This window comes from Xiphophorus maculatus, chromosome 17 (genome assembly GCF_002775205.1).
Source record: "Xiphophorus maculatus strain JP 163 A chromosome 17, X_maculatus-5.0-male, whole genome shotgun sequence".
Classification (NCBI taxonomy): Eukaryota; Metazoa; Chordata; class Actinopteri; order Cyprinodontiformes; family Poeciliidae; genus Xiphophorus; species Xiphophorus maculatus.
This window is the reverse complement of record NC_036459.1, coordinates 9,060,227-9,077,584: the sequence shown is the minus strand read 5'-3', so window position 1 is coordinate 9,077,584 and position 17,358 is coordinate 9,060,227. Positions and strand designations below refer to the sequence as shown.

General features: G+C 35.3%; 1 protein-coding gene across 3 annotated transcripts in view; it reads right to left on the bottom strand.

Moving 5' to 3' along the window:
• Window positions 1-17,358, bottom strand: part of syt1 (synaptotagmin 1) — a 151,499-nt gene that overhangs the window by 97,051 nt on the left and 37,090 nt on the right. For all 3 annotated transcript variants that reach the window (XM_005799962.2, XM_014469108.2, XM_005799964.2), the window contains exon 2: window positions 16,249-16,303. The gene's annotated coding sequence lies outside the window, so the exon portion shown is untranslated. The remainder of the gene's footprint in view (window positions 1-16,248; window positions 16,304-17,358) is intronic.

Genomic DNA, 17,358 nt, shown 5'->3' with positions numbered 1-17,358 from the left:
AAGTAAATCAATATTTGCTATGTTTTAAAAACTATGAACATAAATACAGTTAATTTAGTGAAACACCACTTCTCTACAAAAAAACAAACAAAAAAACCCTGTTTCAATTCTTTGACAGAAACACTGGGTCCCTGTGTATTTCTAGCTATTCATTAAAACAGCAAGTGTCCATTCTTATGTCTCACTTATCCGTCTGTTTTTTCAGTGTGTTTACAACATTTATACTGTGTCAAACAGAGAAACACCATTATCATTATTCAAACAGGTTCTCTACCTCTTTCTTTTCTGAGGAAAAGCATTTTTTGCTCCAAAACTACTCAAATAAACTTCTCCAGATAGCCTACTCACTTAGATTATATTTGCCTGGCTTTAGGAGTCCAAACCTCAGCTCATAGTGAATATCTATGTGTGTGTGCATGAAGAAATGGTGCAAGGTCAAAATAAGACACAAAATGGCATGCTTTGCATTGTGCTTCATTTGCATAAAAATGTCCCATATCCACAGAAAGCAGCTACAGAGAACTAAAAGTAAGTTCACACTTGGCCATCAAAGTTTCCCCCAATTTGGAAAGGTTGGATCTTTCGTAGAGTTTGTTTGGGAAACGCAGGTGGCTTAGTTTATTTACAGCTGATACCTACAGAAAATCAGTTCATAGTTGGTTATAATTCACTTGAGAGCTTTTTCTTTCTTTAGCTGAACAAGATGAGGTGTCAGTGCTCTCTTGTATGTCTCTTTTCATCTTTCAAATCCTCAAAGTAACATTCTTTAGTCACAGGTGTGCTTAGAGACCTAGATATGAAGCGCCCAATTATATCAATCTATAAATAGATAAGTCAGAGCTCTTTGCTCTCATCCTCTATTTACTGCCTGACTGATCAAGATGGTAGAAATTTTGAATCGGCAGTAGAGTAATGATGCATTCAAAGATTATTGCTGTTGTGTATTTGCAAGTTAAAAAAATGAAGCCCTCCTTGGAAGCCAGCTTGTTGCCTCTTTCTAACGCTATACCTGCTATAGTTCTACATAAGGCAGATCTCTATGTGCATAGGTCTCCACTACGAACACCATCTGCCTCCCACTAGTCCAACAGTGAAGATATTTTAAGCTTCCCATTTCACTGTAAATGTGCAGTATGTTTCTCTGCATCATTACTTCAATTCCTCTGCTGTTTTTGCTCAACAAATTGCAACAAAAATGGTGTAGGATGCTATTGACTGGCCACTGAGCTTTTAAAAAACCTCACTGGATTTATTCAGGATTGTGAAATAAGATGTCTGACACTTGTATGATCTCGAAACACTTCACACTGTTCCATTTCTACCCAATTCCATCTAGTTGCCATATTCTGTCTTTCACCCTTTGCTGTCACCCCGAAGCATTGTTCTGTTGTACATAATAAGGTTTTACTCCTCACTGCACTCAGTTGCTCAAAATATTGACTGACGGTGAACTTTGAATCATATAAGGCACAAAAACTGCCATGCAAGAATGGAACAAATATAAACTAAAAAGCAGGCAGCACTTGGAAAAGCTGAAACTTGAAACTGAGGATTGTTTCATATTTTTTGTCAGTTCTGTTTTGTGACAACAGCTCAATAATTTTCATATTCCTTCCTACCTTACCGTCTACTGCAACAGTCTGTCTATTGTTCATCACAATAAAAGGTTTAAATCAAATTCTGAGGGGGTAAAACAGACTTCAGCAACTGTGGTGATGGTGGATATGGTACCATGTTTTGACACAAATGAAAATCTCACCCCCTGCATTTCATGGCTGCTCACTGTGAGAGTAATTATGAATCACAGAGATGACTGCGAATGGTAATCTCCCCTCATGAGGAGGCAGTCATTTACAAATTACAACAGTGAGGGGGTAGTTTCTACAGAGTGCTAAAGTAATTAGAACACATATATTTTTCTCTAAGTATCACCAAGCAAGAGGAAATTTACTAAATCATGTTCACCATACAGGCATGCACAATGTTGTAGGATCAAATGTTGAGTTTCTAAATCAATATGTCGCCACTAGTTGCTCCTGAAGAACCTTTTCTACAAGTTCAACATTTAGAAGGCAATGTCAGGTTTTAATACATTCAGAAATGTTTAGGTTTTAGTGAAAGAGACTCTTAAAATATGTCATTAAATTTCTTCAGAGATTTTACTAGATGTCCTGGAATCACAGTTTGATGATTGATTTATTGGTTTAAATGTTGTTCTTGGTTATTTTATGTCTTCCTGGATCAGTCAGCAGGCCAGCTACTTCTGAGTACAATCACTGCTTCATGTATTTCTAATTAATGCAAAGAAGCTCTTAAAGGTTTTATAATCCCAAAACATTAGATTTTGTTTTTTCAAAACGCTCAAAACATATCAGTGTAAAAATGTATCTTGTTTCTGAATTTCTTTAGATCAGAATGTGAGGTGTTGCTGTTTGACATTTTGTCAGAGATGTTCAATTTAAGTTATTTCTTTATTCTGCAGGTTTAGCAGTAACCAGGCTTGGGTGAAGGTAGGAGAAAATAAACTTAGTTTTCACAAAACATTAGGTAATCAAAAACGTATTATTTCATTTGCAGCCAGGTTGGTTTGGACAGCTTTTCTCCCTTAACAAAATGATCATTTATTTAATAATAAATTACCTTCAAGATCTGCAACAGTTCAATGTGGCAAAAAAGCAGAAACTGAAGAAGTCTATAAGTGGGAAAAATAATTTAAAACAGCACTAGCATCTTGTATTGAAAGAATGTCCTCAAAAGTTTTCTGTCCAGCTATTTGACACTAAAAGGTCTTTTTGCACTGCAAAGCCGGGCCCAGTCTGGGTTCTGGGTCCTTTAAAGTCTAAAAGGAGTCAATGTACAGTAAATGATTTTACAATTTAAATACAGAATAAATAAATGTATGCATCAGAGTTTTAAGATCATACTTGATTAAAATGAGATACTTGATATTTAATACCTCCATGTTCAATGAGATGATAAACTGCCATTCAAAATGACAGAAAATAATAACAAGCTTGTTATATCTACTTTAAAGAGATGAGAGCAGGGATCACAGTATCTGGCTCATAGGCCTTTATCCCTGTGGTAGTATGCTGTCCAACAAGCAAACAAGATTACCTTGATGAACAGAGGCAGGCTTGTTTACTCCCTCTGTCAAGGTACTTTAGGGGTGACTCAGCTCGAGGCCCGAAGAATTTTTAGAGATGCAAATATCACTAGCAGTGACTAAAGCAAAACAACAAAAACAGGAATCTATAAGCTCTCTATTTAAACGAGAGCTTCTTGGAGTATTTTGGGGAAATTATGTTATTTACCTGGCTTTGGAAATGATCACAATCTAATTTCCTCTCTTTAAACCATGTTACGATAGAACTTTGCCTTCTGCTTTAAGTTAATCTAAATCTGGTGAATTTTCAGCTTTAAAAACAGTTTTGAAATGCTTCTTTTATGTCTGCACAGATGCATACGAGTGTTTTTTAAATGCATGCTGTCTGACTTCTCCATCCAATCTGTCTTAATGTTAATGCAAAATAAGTTAATTTAAGATGTGGGACATAAAATTTTCCTAGCAATATAAAATTTGGCAATATTCAGCATTGTACCAAGGTGTGCCTATATGCAGAAGAACTGCTAATATAGCAGTCATATGTGAATCTGTAGTTTATCTAGTTTAACTGATAATTACCTTCCTTTAAAACCTTTCACAATAAGAACTACAAACATAAATATTGCATCCTGAGCTAAGATTCAAGGCTTATTGTGTGCTTAACAGTGTGTTTGTGCTACAGACTCCAAACAATCTATAACTTAATTTGTGTTTGATTGATTAATTTTCTAATTCACAAATAAAGTCACTGATATAATTGAGATTTATAATGAAAAACTAATTTCAGAGTGCGATCTGTTTGGTTCAATGAAGCTACATTTTAACAGGTTTCATTTTGCTCTCACAGCACCTGTGTAAAAGGTTTTTAATGGTAAAAACAAACTCCTGTTTAAAAATTGCATGCATTGATTTTCATTTTGAGTTTGCTAAGGCAACAAAAACATGTTTTTTAATTATTATTGATAGGGAGTAAAGGTGTGACAGTGAAAAAAGTTTTAAATATATTAATCCAAATGAGAAAAACCTTGTGGAAAGAAAAAAACATATTAAAATAATTTGTCCCTTTGGTTACATTACTATAAAACTGGACTACTAACACTGGTGTATTAGGTCTGATCTCAAGCATATGATGAACCTTTATCCATTAGTGTGTGTGTGACCCTGAGTGACTGCATGGATTAGCAGCATCTGTTTAATGCTTTTAGGATATCAGTGAAGCTCACTAGCAAGGATAAAACTACATCATCATCAGTTCAATCAGTTCATGTTATTTTGTTCCATTGTAACATCTCGATGTGCACAGTTCATAGGACAGAACGGATTTTGTGATAAGATGATGTGTGTTTGGTCTTCTGTGTAATTTCCAAAGTAAAAAAATAAGTGATGCAGCTGTATGCTCGGTTGGCAGACTTCCATTTGAGAGTGGCCTGTATCTCAACTAAGGATGACTGATTCCCAGCTCATCCTCCGTCACTGCCACAATGTTGTATCCATCTACTAGAGGTAAAACTCTTAGAGCCAGCTTAGCTGATGATATGGTTATTTATATGCATGTCTGAGGATTTTTTAACAGTCTGAGCAGTCCTTTAACAGTCCTTTTTCTGTTCTGAAAAAGGACTGTTTTCATGTTGAGATATCGGGAAAACCAGTAAAAAATAGAAAACCAGTAAAAAATAAACTTGGCCAAATGAGTGTTGGGTATTCATCCTCCACCCCCATAAATTTATCTAATTACTAAAAGAAACCTTTAGTGTTTGTGCTATTCTAGTGTTTTCAAGACAAATAAGGAAAACAGAGAACTCATGCTAGCTGCAATTGAAACAACAAAACTTTGCAAACAGAAACAAGCCCAGCATTTAAATCCTATCTCCCATTTCCATGCGTCAGCAATCGAAAAGTATTATCGCATTGCACAGGCTTGTGGTTCCTGTAATCAACCTCAGCAAGCTTATATGACACAATAAAAGCTATAATAGAATGTCCTTTCTTGCAACAGAGAAAATGATCCCAGACAACAATCCATTTCCATAAGACTTTTTTTTAGAAAGAAAAAGGTCACAAGTTAACTTTTTTTGTAAAATGTAAAATTCAAAGGTTATTTGAAAAACATGCAAGATAGTTGACATTCGATTACAAAATCCTCCAGAATTATTTGTTCCCTTTTAAAAAGTTTAGAAAAAGCATTAAAACAAATTTATCCTTGACTGCAGTAATTTAATCTGTTGCTTCAGAAAATTGTAGAAAAATAACACCTTTAAGTTGAGTATATTATTCAGAAGGTAAAATAACTTCATGTTCAAGTATTTTAACACAAATTCTGGAAATGAGAGAAAGAACAGGAAAAACTGTGCAAGTAATGCACATGAATATTCATCTTTAAGTCAAAATATGGCTGCAAGAAATTAGCTACTTCTGTAAAGTTGTTTCTATGTGTAGTCAGAACGACAACAAAATAAGACAGCTTAATCTTTGGCATACAAGACTGGACCAAGATCAAAAATCATCTTGACAACACCTAAAGAAGGACAGACCTCACAAGAACTCACAAGACTCAGTCCAAACTCTAGGAGGTTGTTTGATAGAAATGTGCAAAGTAGCTTTTTGGTAACAGAAGTTAATGTTTGGTGAAGTCTACTCAGACCTGAACTGGAATCATTTGGTTAGATGGCAAAATAATTAAGATTTTCATCAAACACTCCAGTTGTGTTTATTATTTTTACTCAAAAAAGTTAGGGATATTCAGCTTACTGAATATATTCAGGATGTATATACACTATGATCAAACCTAACATGGTTTTTTCTATATTTTTGAATGTAAATGTCCAATGTCCTTTTTATCTTTTGCACAACCAGGTGTTCTCCAAGGAGAGATCTGACCAAAATAAGTGTTTGATCGAACAGCAAATCTTTAATTGACCAATATATTTCCTGGTTTAATTCCTGAAGGCTTTCAGCAAGACAATGAGCCAAAATATGGTCAAATCATCATAGAAATGGTTCAGAAAACAGAAGTAGAGTCAAATCAAAATAACAAACATGAAATTGGATCTAATTTAGAGGTTTCTTATCTAGTGTGCTTTTTGTGCTCTTCAATTTCTTTTTAAGAGATGTGAGACTCCCAAATTTGTAATTGAGAAAGAGCTTTTAATTAATTTGAAGGGTGTCGATAATTATCAATGGAATATTATCCATGCCCTTTTTTATTTGTTGCTTCCTGTCAACTTCAAAACAGGTTCATTTGTATATCTGAAAACATGCTTACTTCTGCTCTGACAATGCACAAATGCAAATAAGTCAGACTTTTCATCTTCAGCCTCAAAATAAAGCCTAATAAATTAAAATGACAAAATAGAGTGGTCTTAATGCACCTCTCCAGCTTGGTCCTGATGATCAAAGCTGCTCCAGGCCTACAAAAAAGCTTGACTCCAGGACTGAAATCGCCCGTTGACTCCAGCTTGCCTTTAAGAGGGGAAACGGTTCTTTTAATCACTTTCCTGGTTCAAAGCAGTAACAGAGAGTGGTTACTTTGAAAGAAGCTTCGGTAATAGATATGTGAATCTCAGCAAGATAACAGTTAAAATGAAACAAAAAATAAAAAGACTAAAAACACTTGTGATGCTGTCCATTTCAAAATGTCTGCCAAAAAGAGTAGAAATAACTTAATTCTCATGCTGACCACTGTTGCTGCAATTACAGCTGTGATGTTTTTATGCTTTAAAGGTAAAAGCACTCTGCAGTTTATATAAACTATTGCTCAGATGTTTATGATAAATAATTGTTGCAATCTGAAACCTCTGTTTTACAGTTTAGTTTTCAATATTTTATGTTTGTTCTCAAAATTAGATATTTTGAGAACAAACATAAAATATTGAAAATATGAGATATTTCCCTGTATTTATGGATGCTTTGTTTATTTCATGATGACAACAAAACTCTTTTAAGCTCAAAGTGGGATTTAAAGAATTTATTTTCTTATTTTTCACTAAAATGTATAAAGTGAATTATTTTACTGCTTGTTGGTCTAACGAAGCAGCCTCAGAGCAGAGAACATATTCTTGGAAGTGTGAAAATCTTGACGTAGTTTTCAGAAATAACAGCAATCTTAGGAGGTGTTTTGTTGCTTAGAAACACACCAAGTTTGACGCAGTGCACATGACCAGTTTGCACACTAGCTAAACAGAAATTGTAAATGTGCTGAGCTGAGGGTGGAGCAAACATCCCTTCACCTCAATTGCTATGAAAGAAAAGTGGCAGGACAACTTGCTGCCATTCTTTGAACGCAGACGAATAAAATCAGAGAAATAGAGCAACTATTGATGAGAAAATGCAATCAGAAGGCTTAATTGTAATAAACAAAACAAACAGATTCTGAAAATAACATTTTTAATCATGACATAAAAGAAGCCACATTCCAAAAATAAATTAAAACTATTTTTTTCTTTTGGTCCTAGGATCAAGCAAACATTGGCCAGTTATTTTATTACATACTGTAGGTCTACGAGTCAAAATCAAAACAACTCTGAATATCATTGATCCAACTGATGAATATGTTAATTTAGCTACAGTAGGAATAATTTCGCTTTATGCATTAACTTTGGATTTTATACTAAATATTATTTTAATATACAGAAACAACATTCCTACCAATTACCAAGTCAAAAGCAATCATTAAGCATTGTGTAATTCAGAATATTTTAAATAATTAACATCTTAGACTTTAAGTGCCACAAAGAATTTAAGCTTGTATAAGTTCTATTTTTTAAATGGTTACATTTTCTCAGTAAAAATGTATCATACAGCAACAGAAAGATTAGTTTGTACCTTTATTCAACTTTTTATTCAGGGTATGTCGATTCCTACACAACAAGGATGTTGTTTTGTGTTCTACAATTTCTTTTTTCTTGATTAGCAAATAATTGATTCCTTAGAAACTAATAGGGACAAGGTCCAAATCACTGTCTCAGAATCCAGGACTAAAACTGCCAGCAGGACCATTTAGCAAAAGAACACAGTAATTAAGCAATTATGCATCTTTAACAAATCAATGCACAATAAGAAGAACCAGAGCATTAAAGGACCATGTGCAGCCTGAACAGAAGAGAATATCCTTTAAGGACTGTGGGATGAAATTACAGTTGAAATTGCAAATCCATGCCAGATTCTGACAGCCAGTCAATGACAACTTCACCTTCGTCTCACTAATCGTTCTGAGTATTTTCAACCACAACCTATGCTGAGCCTTGTCATGAGCTGAGCAACCATCATCAGCGTGACTGAGTTCACCCCCACGGTTTGTTTAAATATTACTCTGCCAGATTAAGTTTGCTAAATACACAGTTTACCACAATTAGGTTACCCTTTGCGCTTCTCATTACAGAGCTGCAGTACAAAAACGGGCATGGACGATGAGAAGCATCTAAAAAAAGGCCCATAAATCTGTTCACAGTTCAATTCAAAGCTCATTGAAGACAGAAAAAAGAGAAGGACAAATCTCTGCAGCAATTAAATTTTGGTTGTCGTTCTTTGTAAAAACAGGAAGATACCAATATTTTCTAAGCTTTAGGTTTAGCATTAAAAACAATGACTTTTCTTTGGACACATTACTGTGTTTTTCGTACGTAAATCTGCACAAGATGTACTGTAACTCCCCATAGAGGAATCTCAAACTCTGTTCAAATGTTCAGTCATTTATTCCTATAATCTTTATAGAGAGGACTATGGAGCACCAAAGTGTTTTTTGCAATTCTAAAACTATGTGAGTACAAGAGTACTTTGTTATGAACCAAATATTTCCAGTGACATGTCACATAAAAACTAGTAAAATATAACATGTTCCAGGCCCAAGTTAGGGCTGATGGACATCATAATTGTACTGTTTCTAGAAGACATTGTAGTTAAATCTGCCTCCATAACTCTGACTACAAACGAACATTTTTGTTCACATTGCTTTATATTTCTAAAGTGCTGGTATGAAATATTCTTATACCTTCTACTAAAAATTATTAATATGCACAGGTCACTTGACTCCACTGATGCCCTTTAAATGTTGATGATTTATGAAGTGTTTGCGGGATTATTAACTAGTTCCTGGACTGCTTATTAGTTATTCATAAGGGGAGTTTTATTACTCAGTGATACAAAAACCTCTGAAATATCTCTTATCAAACGTGTTTTGAATTGTAACATTTTTAAAGTGAGCATCCTGTTAAAAAGTCCTGACTTTTTAGATAGCTTACAACTTGTTATTTGGCTAATATTGTCCTTGGGCATCTTTATGTGGTGAGTAAATCTACATTTATATAAGTTAGCTTTGTGTATTAGTTCCTGCTGCAAACAGGCACTGACAGGCCAATGCTTTCCTCCTTTTTTGCCATAATTTGTATTGGCTTGATTAGCTAAATAATGTTATTCTTTTACTCAAGCTAAAGACATTTATTTATGTCTGTGAGAAAAAACAATGTGTTAGGTCAATGTCTCACAAAAATTTGCACTTTTTAATGGGTTCACCAACTCCTACTGCATGTGTTTCATGAATAACAAACACCTATATGTTAGACTCGGCGTGCTTGGTTTGGATCTAGATTGGTCAGTATGACTTGTAGAAGAGAAACTCAAGGCGCAACACAACCAGCTTTCAATTTAACGCACACTAGGAGTTTTTAGCACATAGCCATGCTGACACTTCACTGCTCCTGTCTACACTTGAAAAGAAAGTGAAGAAAAAAATCTGAAGGTGAATACTGAGAAGGACGTGTTTGAGCCAGAACAAATCCACAAAATACACACAGATTCATTTTTGTGACATTGAAACAGATGTTTAGAAAATTGAGGCGGATGATCCAAAAAGAAAGATATGACTTAAAATTCAAAACAATGTCTTCTGTTTAAAACACGTAATATGTTTATTTCTGGCTCAAAACCCATTTAGAATTGCATAAAGTGAAGTGCATAAAATATATTCTGGGAAATTTCATCTACTCTAAAATGTCTCTTTGTCCTGAAACACAATAGCTTGAAAATATCCTCAGATTAACTGTATTAACTTCAAATGTTCCTACTTGTGGTATTTAAAATAATCAGAGTAACACTTACTGCACTCCAAAGACAGCAGATGTTTAAAATGGATTTCAATTCATAAGCATGAAGCCTTTTATGACCACAGATATAAAACTTAAGTGGCAAACTTGACAGCCCTTCAAGGAGACCAGAAGAGTCTTCGACAGCTAAGCTCCTGCCGTATCAATGAGTCGCACGTTCTTCTCTCGTGGGAAGAAGCAAACAGGGTCTGGCTTTTGTATTTGTCATATCTCCTCCAGCCCATGGTGACCGCAATGTGTCTCAGTCACTTTGGCTCACAAAGGACAGGCTGGCACTGCGGAGCCAGGGGAATTGGAGCTCTGTGGGAAATGGCGTCCCTGTGGCCATTTTGAACATAGCAGACCTTCCTCCCTCATGTGTTGTCTTCTCTTAAGCTTTTCCAGGAGGGACTTTATGCTCTCACTATGTGAGGATCATGAAATTTCACCCACAGAGAAAAGAACTGCTCTCTGATGGCTACTGAACAGTATGTGTCAGCTTTAAGCACACACTATGACATAAATGGAACATAAAGGGCACTCGCTTGCAAATGTAGGCTCTTTATGCATTTATTAGTATGGATTTTGTTACTTTATATTTGGAAATAGTATAATAAAAAACATGTTATAATGCAAATGATCTCCCTGCTTTGGCGTACTGATTACTTTTACACAATTATGCATATTTTATACAAAAACTACACACTGATATGAGGATTCTTTCCAGTGAGTCTCAGGAGAATGTATTTTAAGCATGGCTACCCAGGAACTCTGGTTTCTTTCTACTTTAAAAACTGAGAAGAAACATTAGTTTTAAGCAAAGAGGTTCCTCTACATTGATCATAAGTACAAGTCTGGGTGTTTGCATCGTTTTTAGTTCTGTGTCACCCTGTGATGGAAAGGTAAGCGGTTCAGGGTGTTTCCCATCTCTTGTCCTTCCCTCCCTGCAAAGATAAGCTGAAATAAGGAATGGACAAATGGATGTTTTTGAGCAATTTTCTGGTTATGTTTAGGATATCTAGGTGGGAGAAATATACTGATAATAATATACAACAAACAGAGTCATGTTGAGTGCTTGAACATTGAACCTGTAACATTCTGGTTCTTGTACTTAAATGCATAGAAATGATTCATATTACTTTCATAGAAGCCTAAAATACAAAATATAGTTTTTGTTGTTGTTTAAATTAACAAATTTTGATGTTTAAAAGTATACAAATATTTTCCAGAAAGTAAATTAATATGTATCAATTAAGGAACAGTGTTTTTCATTACCACATGAAATTGTTAGAGTAACACAAAATTGTCTCTGCCTGATGTCACTGCACTATTATCAAATGACAGGCGCCGATTTGATTTAATGAACAAGGCAGGAAATGAAATAGCAGCTCAGTGAGAATGAAATGGGGAAAGAGTAATTCTGTCTGCTCCTCCTGAAACGGAAACATTGCTGAATACGAAGCTTAATTTTGCACCAACAATGAAAAGGTGACCACTGAAAGAGAATGTGGCTGAGAGGTCCAAAACGGAGCAGAGAATATTAGACTGAAGAATATGGACTGAAAATATTCTTTTTGCATCCAATTGTGTTAAGATATAATTATGCTTAATTTTACAACAGATTTTTAAGATTTACTTTTATAAAATTTAACCTAAGCAAGACTGCGCCAGTAAAGAGTTTTCTAATTAACATGACAGAATTTAGTGTGTGGAATAATTCATTAGATGAGATCAAAAGGCACATGGCTGCAAATGTATGTAAAACCCACATATTATAAATAGTTAAAGTGTGGGGTCAAATCATTACTGTGGGTCAAACTCCTTCAAAGAAGATAGAAATGATGCAATGTGGTTTCCCTCTGATTGCAAATATGACTCCCCTTGTCATCACATCACAGATACAGTGATCTGACAATGAAGTATGTGAAACAAAAGCAAACAGAACAATAAAATTATTTAATCTTGATTAAGTACAGGCAAAGTTTGCAGTTTACATATTTTTTTGTGTCATGAAACATTCATTAATTTAAAGGAAGAATCTCTGCTGAAAAGGTTGTAAGCATTTTGTTGAAGGTTGGACACAACCTCATGCACCTCAAAGCAGAAAAAGCCAAAAGCATTAACACACATGACCGGGTTTGGGTTCTGTCATCATCATCAGGGGAAATTACAGACGCCTGGTTGCTCATATGCTGAAGAGCTGGAGGAGATCTTGCAACCTCAGGTCTGGCATTTTTCATGCTTTTAAATCTTTTGGGCCCACATTGTGTATTTCACTATTTTGGAACTATTTGGAGGTTTGTTTAGAAATATAAAGATGCCATGCACTGTTCACAAAAATGTCACAAAAGAATATCATTACTTATGTCATAAACCTAAAAATGCTCTGTGAATCTTTTTCAAAAGTGAATGCTTTTTGTTCTGGTTGTTGGTCGCAGTCCAACCACAATGTGGAATAAATATTTTCAACTCTGGATTTCTGTTGATCAAGTCAAAGCATCCAGCATATATAATTTTTACATATAAATTACCCACCAAAAGAAATCCCTTCATGATAACGTCCACTATTAGGTAATCGGCTGATAAGGCTGGATGGTTCCACAACTTTATTTTCTCGTTGTAATACTTAATTTTCTTAAAAATATTTAACTGAATCATTTTGGATATAGTGAAAGTTGTTTTCTTTAACATGACAATTGCTTTTATGTGACCAATAAATTAATTTAAAATATTAACCTGCTTCTGCAGGGACTACGTTGTGCAGTAAATTAATCACACAGCCCTGCCTGGAAGTAAAATGTAATTGAGAATGAAATTATGATTGCTGAAGTTGTACATATTATTGTATTTTGTGGAACTGTTTTCTAAAGAGAAAAAGAGCAAAGAATGCAGCAGCCAAACAACAGCAGTGTTTACAACCCATCTGAGTTTAGAAAACGTTTTCACCAGTAAACAGCACTGTGGTAAAACTGGATGCATTAACAGCCGTAAAACACAAATCAGAGAGCTGCAAAACCACTACAACCAATTATACAACTTTCCATGGAACATCTTAATGGCTTAGAAAAGTAATGTACATTTGCAAAATGGGTCAGCTATTTGTCAAAGCCCTGTTTTCAGCATTTTAAGAGGGTTTGATGAAAACTGCATTAGCAGGTTTATGAGGTAATATGAATTTCACAACAAATCCCGGAAATCTCTAACTACCACAACATCAAATTACTAAATAGAGGTGTTAAGAAAAAGGAAACAGACCATGTTTATGAATGCCTCCCTGTCAGTAAAGAACAAGTCGAAGAAAATGTATATTTTAATAATTTAGTACATGCATCAGTACAACCACAGGAACCTTTCAAATGAAATGATCCTTTAATAAAAGGGAAAGCTATCTAAATCAACCCGGCCTGATTCTAAAAGAAATAAAACAATGTACTGCCCCGTTTTCTAACTCATACTTTAGATATTACCCACATTTTTGGTTCAGTTTCATCAGAAAAACCTGGTCCTGATCACTGCCTAACATGGAGTATCAAGAAATCACCTAAACAGAACCTGACTGCCAACATGAAGTGGGCTAAAAGAGCTCCAAATGCAACACACAGCACCTCGATCTAAAAAAATCAGAAGAGCAGTGACATCTATAAATCTGAAGCATTACAAAGCCATGTTTTAAGACTTCAAGCCTTAAACATGGCCTTGAGAGCCATTACCCACAAAGAGAGAAAACATGCAGCGTTAGAAAACATTCCCTGTAGTTGGCAGATTTCTAAAATTTTACAAAGAGCACATCAATGACTCATCGAGGAGGTTACAAAAGAACCAAGAACAATATCTAAAGCACTGAAGACATCACTTGCCTTTGTTAAGGTCAAAGTTCATGAATCAACAAAAATAAAGAAAGACTGGGCAAATATGGCATACAGGGGAGTGTATTGAGGCAGTAAATGCTGCTGACCAAAAAAGCAGAAAAACTAATCTACAATTTGCCCCCCAAAATTTGTATGATTATCTGGAAAATAATCATACATACTAGAAAATACTTTGTGGACTGTTGAGACAAAAGTTGAAAGCTTTGAGAGGTTTATGTGAAAATACATCTGGTGCAAAACAAACAGCATTTCAGATAATCATTTAAGCAATCATACATGGTGGTGATGGTGTTATGCTCTGGGACTCCTTGCTTCTTCAGAACCAGCGCTCCAAAGATATTGTCATTTATCGCATGTGCTTGATGGCAGTTGCTGTTGCAGAGGTGTAACCAGTTCTTAAATAGATAACTTTTTCACTCAGTTTAACAGATTTTGATCCTGCTTAGTAAATTATTCACCATGTAAAGACTGATTTTTTCTAATGGATGCTAGTTAGCTTTGATAAATTTTACATGATGATCTGAAAAACTGAAGTGTGACAAAAAATCAAAACCAGAAGGAATTTATTAGGGAATAAGAATTTTTCATGACACTATTTCTGAATACCGTACCAGCAGAAGGGCTTTAACTCAATCATATACCATGAAGGATGATTAATAAGCCTGCTAATGGAAGGAGGCTGAGAGATCTCTGGAAGCAAGATAAGGTATGAGGTGTAAACAGAAGAAAACACAGTCGAGTGGAGGTGGGAAGTGCAAACTCCATCAATCACTGCTGACAGCTGAGACAGATTTAAGGATCATCAACAGCATAAAAGGAATTGATGTTTCGCTGCTAAATATCACAGAAATAATTAGTAATATTGGCACCTATCAAAAGTGGTCCAAGAAGTCTAAAATATGTCCCTCTTATTAGTTCATCCCTATAATTGAGTAGAAACCAAGACTTCATAAAATTATTATTGTTTCTTCTTGTAGTCATTTTGATACTTTTGAAGATATTTAAACTTAAAGACTGGAGAATAACAGAAGAATTTTTTTAAACAACTTAGATTGAGGACTTTAAATTGAGATAACGTCATTAGCAAAGCCCTTTATCTTGGTAATGCCACAATAGGCTTATCTTCACACATATGAGAAAGCCCCACTGACAGCCTCAGCAGGACTTTATCCTGCATTCCAACACACTAAAAGTGGACTGATTATCACCCCGGACATATAATACATTTTCAGTACTGCTTTTTGATTGAACAAATTGTTAAAGTTTTCTGTTTGATTACTTATCACAAGGGTTTACCAATATTTCAGTTGGAGTTCTGATAATAGAAGCAGCTTTAGTAATGAGCAAGCTTTTAATGTGAGGTGAAGGACACGGCAGAATATGCATGCACGCAATTCCAATAAAAACCTTCACATTTATGGATATGACTTAATGAAAAAGCTTAAAAGAAAACCAAGCGGCATGCACACTTTTGCAATTACTTTCAAAGAACAATAAAACAATGAAAATAATAGCTTCCATATCACAATATTTCACAAAAACTGGTATTTGAGTCAGTTCAAGGGAAGCTCTCGCTCATGAAAATGTTTGTATTTGTTATTCACAGCCAGACTTGCCGTACCTTTGATCCCACACCTGCGCTTGTTCAGACCCAAAGCAGCTCTTTGTGAATAATATTTACTGAAATATTTATGCAAAAGTCCAACCTACTAAGCGAGGCATAAACAAAGCCGCAGAGTATTTGTGCATCGTGTTTCAAACAAAGTCAGTGCCTCTCAGCCTCTGGAGTGAATGGCCACTTCAGTCGCTCTGATCACAGCTGACTTCACTCCATTGAATTAACACACAGTTTTCTTGGCTACAGGCTCAGGGGCCATGTTGGAGCCTCACTGGTGAATATTAGATTGCACGCCTCCAGATCTCATTAAAGGAAGCAACAGGACAATGTCTGCATCCCAAATGAGACCAGAGGCCATCAAGCATCCTGACTCCCTGTAGGATCTACCGATTTGATTGATTTTGTGTGCATGCGTCATGGGGAAACAGAGGGTAAGATGTCATAATGTGCAAATAAAATAATTATCCCTTTTCTATCCTTTTTTTATATGATACACAATTTAAATAAATGCCATTTGGGGTTGTTTAACAAATGGACTATAATGAGATTTGATGAAGAGTTATCTGAGAGCATACTCACAGGTTCTTGAGTCTGAGCAATTTTTTTCAGTCTTCCTTTTCCAGATGGATGTCCACTGAAAAACAAACACAGGCGTCATCATCACAAACACCCAGAAACCCTGACAGCAGAAAAACCAGGCTCCACTGAGTCTAACAGAGAAGACGATACACATGTGGCTCAAGAAATGTTTTTAGCAATGTGTCAAATGAGTCCATGCAGACAGCAGGCTTTACTGGAAATCAAATTACCACTGTCACTGTATGTTCCTAACTAAGATGTGCAACATTAGCTACGCACAATTAGCTAGAGTTTTAAATAAAATCACCTTGTGCCTGGAGCTGTTATTTTTTAACAGTAGTTTACCAGTAATAATCACTAATTAAACCCTTCAGTGCCGGTGAAAATGCAGAATATCTACAACTAACAGAAAAGTCAGCAATGAGATATTTCTTTTGTAGCTTCAAAACTCTGAAATACTGTTCCTCAAATACTGAAATCAACAGATCTTTAAAAGGCAGCTAAAAACTCATCTTGCATAAGCATACATATGTACTTTCACACAATTTAGCACTTTCTTGTAAGTCTCAGTAAAGTTTCAGATAATCAGAGAAAATTAGTAATTCACTTTGAATGAAACATCAAGGAAAACTTTTTTGCAATCCCTAATTTCAGAGGGCGAAAGATCAGTTGGAGCATTTTCCCCCGCACAATTTTAGTGGGTTGATTAATAAATTAAAGAGTCAAGTGGGGTAAAATGTATGTGCCTCATAAAAACACTCAAAGCACAAAAAGAGAAAACCCACAAATTTTATCCCACAAATGTTATCCTAAAATTCTCACCAGAAAATGAAAATTTAACCCTGTAATGTCCAGCATCATCTGTCCTTTGATAGAAACCCTCAGATGGAGAAGAGAGAGACAGCAGCAGTGCTGTCCATCGATTGGTAAAAGGCAGAAAAATCAGTACCAGAATGGGCCGGCTATCTTCCAAAAGATGAAGCCGTGAAAGATATAAACAGGCACTAATTAGCAGCTGATATTTACCAGCAGACAGCAGGAGGGCTTTCAAAGCCAACTCTGTGCTTTTACTGAAAAGGTGTTTCATGAATGTGTAACAGTCATGTGGGC